Consider the following 4,286-nt stretch of genomic DNA (forward strand, 5'->3'; position numbering starts at 1 on the left):
AGAATTAGTAGGAGGCTACTTGGTGTTAAGGAGCTAGAAAGAATTACTAAGTTAGTTTCCTTGCAGGAAGGAGTAGAGCTCGGGGGAACTACTAATAAATGTAATTTAGTTTCCTTGCAGGAAGGAGTAGAGCTCGAGGGAACTACTGCTGATAAATGTAAGTTAGTTTCCTTGCAGGAAGGAGTAGAGCTCGAGGGAACTACTGATAAATGTAGTTCACGATTGGAAGGAATGTGGAAGCCTTTAATCTATTTCGAGAAATCCTTAGCTAAGTACATAAATATTTGGAAAATTTTGTGTGAAATATATTATTTCTATAGTTCAAAGTTAAGAATGAAATAAGTAGGATTTCATTTATGTGTGTTTCCTAAGTCTATTCAAGAAGGTGAATGAATAAACTCTAATAATGTTTCTGTGAATAAAATGTATTTGTATATATGTGTATTTGGGTTTGTTCCATTGTAGGAAAGTTGTTGGTTAAATGATAGAGGATTTAACCAGGGAAAATTTTATGGGCTAATATTCACAGATGAGCTAATTTTCCATCCTTTTTCCAAAAAAAATATTGTCAATTCCCATTTTTTGCTAAAAGTGATTCGCCCAAATTTTATAGAGACTATTAGAAGTTTGAATATTTTTACTAAAATATCACCAAGCATATTATAGTTCACATATTATGGATTAGTAAGATTTGCCAAGGTTTCTAATCTTTAAGATAAATTTCCATCTTTAAAATTTTCTCTAGATTTAACTTAAAGATTTCTACTTGTAATACTAAGAATTCCTCTACTATAGAGAATTGAGAAAAAGACCCTACGTAGGGACCAATCTTGTTATCCATTGTATAGGTGGATATGAAAAAAAACCTAAAAAAATTAAATAAAGTAGAAAAATTACCCAAATAGCATTTAAAATAGAAATATGCAAACCACATATCTTACACAAAATATTGCAATTGTACTAAAACTGAATTCATGGACAAACAAAATATATAAATATATATATATATATATATATATATATATATATATATATATATTCAATCTTGTTAAAAAAAAGAGTGGAAGTTTATTATCAAGATAGCAAGTTACATGCCATAGATGAGGGACAAAGACCCCGTGAACTGGCCATGAAATATGCAATCGTTGGAAAGTTATCAATAGGGCCTTAAAGGAATCCCTTAGATAGTCTCCCACAACAAGAGTCTGCCAGGTTTCTGGCTTACATGGTGTTTTCTAAACCTAAGAAAGAAAAAATAAATAACCATATCATTCCTTGAAGAAAACCAAGCAAAATTAGCAATAGTAACTAGTGCAAATCATTTTTAAGGTCGCACAAAAGTATATAGCAAATGAAATAAAATATTTATAATGAACATGGCCCATTTCAAGACCTACTTTGTAGACTTTGTTTTGGTCGGGAAGTGACATTACTCTCATCACAAAGATAGCAAGGAAAATTGAAAAACGATGTAAATCCTTCGAACACAGGGTTAAAAACATTGTTTTTACCAATTCACTTCGCAGTTATAGAGATGGGCTCTTAACTAAAATTGAAAAATGATGTAAATCCTTTGAACATAGGGTAAAAAACATCGTTTTTACCAATTAACTTCGCAGTTATAGAGATGAGCTGTTAACTAGTGCAAACACACAAATGACACCCTTATGGCAGAGAGGTTGAGGATACGTAGTTACCCTAACGGTGATAGATTAATGTTCTCCATCAATAAAACTAAATTAAATCGCCGCGGTCGAGTAGAGACACATGTCTAAATTTTGATCAGCCTACGCCAACCCCTCTTCCACATAATTTCATCATGTGGACAAAACGCATAAAACCTCCACATGTGCACATGGTACCATGAAGGCCTTCAAGGGTCGAGAACATTCATTGCACATCCTAAAGAATATAATTTTGTGACAGAGAGAAGAAATGCAAAAGTAATGTCAAGATCTGATATATATTTATATATTTTATGCGCAGATTTGGGTAGTACAAGATCGATCGTATATGGGTGAAAGCATATGGGTTATATTTTTGGGTTAAATGTGGTGATTAAATTTTAAGTTTTTCATTTTTTATCAAATTTTATTTTTCAAAAATCATATAAGAATTATGAATTTTGAGTTGGGTTCACATATAAAAAGTATAATTTTTTGGGCCTGGAGTATGCCCTAAAACTGCTTCTGCTTGGCTAAGAGCTCGTCTTCCTCGGACGTAAGGAAACAGGTTAACGGCCCAAGACCCAGAGGCATCTGGCAGGAGTGATAGCCTGCTCCCTTACGGACCACCAGCGGGTTATTTCAGGTGGCGTGGTTTTCCTTGATAACAGTGATGTGTCAACTGACATTCGCGGATAGCAGCCAGAGATGGCTGTCCTCAATGTTGGTTTGACAAAACTGAGTTTGATAGGTTTTTCCACCTTTTGAAAAAAAAAAAAAAAAAAAGTATAATTTTTAAAAAATATATATATGAGCATGATCTACATGGAGAGACCTAAATTTTTCATATTGAAAATTTATTTTTTACGCAAAATTATATTTTTATTATTTTTCGAAGTTCGTGAAGTAATATTTTAATTGCATTTTGGAGACACTCGTTCACATTATATTTTTTTCAACTCTTTAAATAAATTGGAAAACCAAGAGTACCCTTTTGAATAGGACTCATAAATGAAGATAGTGGTATTTTTTGAATTTTTTCGTTGTGTATATTTTATGTTATTCATTTTTTATTTAGCCCCTTTGAAACTCTAAAAAAAAAATTGAAGTGTTATGTTTAAGAGAAATTAGATGAAAAATATCATATGAATTTGAAAGTGTCAAATTCATATGACATTGCATAGAGGATTCTTTTACAAATCCAATGTGATAATCTACACCACTTAAGGACAATTTCTGCCCTAAATCCGATAGGGTGCAAAATGGGGTTGCAGAGAAATCTACAAAAGAGGTGTTGAAACTGTAATTTTTAGGACTTCAAGGGCTATATCGAGCGCTTTAAAAACTTGATCGAGCGCTTAAATTAAAAATTCAAATAGCTTGATCAAGCGTTAAAGAAACCCTTGATCAAACGACATACGTGGTTAACTAGTGGCTCGATCGAGCCATTAAAAAACTAACATGCCCACAACCTTACCAACTTTTTATTAATGGTATTAAGGTGAATAACTCTCGATCGATCCATAACTCTGGATCAAGTTGTTAACTCAAGTTAGAAAATGGCGTAGGCAAGAATTTGTTTAAACGCTTTGTTGGAGAGGTAAATCCCCTCTACGGATAGAGGCGATCCCTACTAGCCCAGCAAGGGTCTAGCAACAATCAGTCAATGCTACTATGCATGTTCCTAATTGCAATTAAACAAGAGGTAAAGAGCACCTACTTGGATTCCAGCGCTGTTGTTTGATGAAGAGATGACACCTTCACTCCTTCGCTTTGGCTGGTCACGATCCTCCGCGATCTCCGCGAACAGACACCTGCACACACGAAGAAGAAACAAACACAAGCGTGAAATCTAATAAAAGCAACCATACATCAGTCAGAAAAGATGTAATTCACATTAACCATTGCATAGACAAATGAGAATGGAACAATAATAGTAGTCATCTATTATTAATCAAACAGAGAAGAGTACAACCAAATGTTCTGACGTCGGTAACCTTCTCAGGAGGGGCCAGTCAGCAAGTGTCTCAAGCATTCACCTTTGGAAATGATTCTCCCAAGACAAGAAACTCTCTCTCTCTCACCCAAGCAACAAAACCAAAACCTTCCCTAAGCTATCATGCACTTCCACACTTAGCACACCAAATACCTATAGTAGCAGCAATCTGAGCACTATAAACTCTATGCAATCCAAGCTATTCCAAACTAGCTGCTCATGGTAATGGTGGAAGTTTATATAGGAGAAGGAGCCTCCTAAAAGGGTGGAAGGATGAGCTTATCCTCAAGGGAAGTGGTTGCAAAGGGTCGAACAAACATGCCATAGAAGGGAGTCGATACTCACAAGGCCAACAACCAAGCCTGGAGTTATCTGAAAGGCTGGCTGTTGGAACAAATTCGCCAAAACTGGATTAGCACGGGTGCATAACTGGTCTGGCACGCTGACGTCGCAAAGACATAATGGAAAAGGCCGGATCAGCGCGGATAGATACAAACAGAGGCTGCGCTGGTCATGAAATTTCGATCAGCGCGGGAAAGGCGTGTGCTTCCGCGCTAGCAGCACACGCGGTCTGTTATAAAGCGCCAGTCATCGCGGATATTTTAGAAACAGATGCGCTGATGAGG

This window comes from Pinus tabuliformis, chromosome 4_1 (assembly GCF_031772625.1).
Source record: "Pinus tabuliformis cultivar Carrire ecotype Pingquan chromosome 4_1, CPIR1, whole genome shotgun sequence".
In the NCBI taxonomy this organism is placed as follows: domain Eukaryota; kingdom Viridiplantae; phylum Streptophyta; class Pinopsida; order Pinales; family Pinaceae; genus Pinus; species Pinus tabuliformis.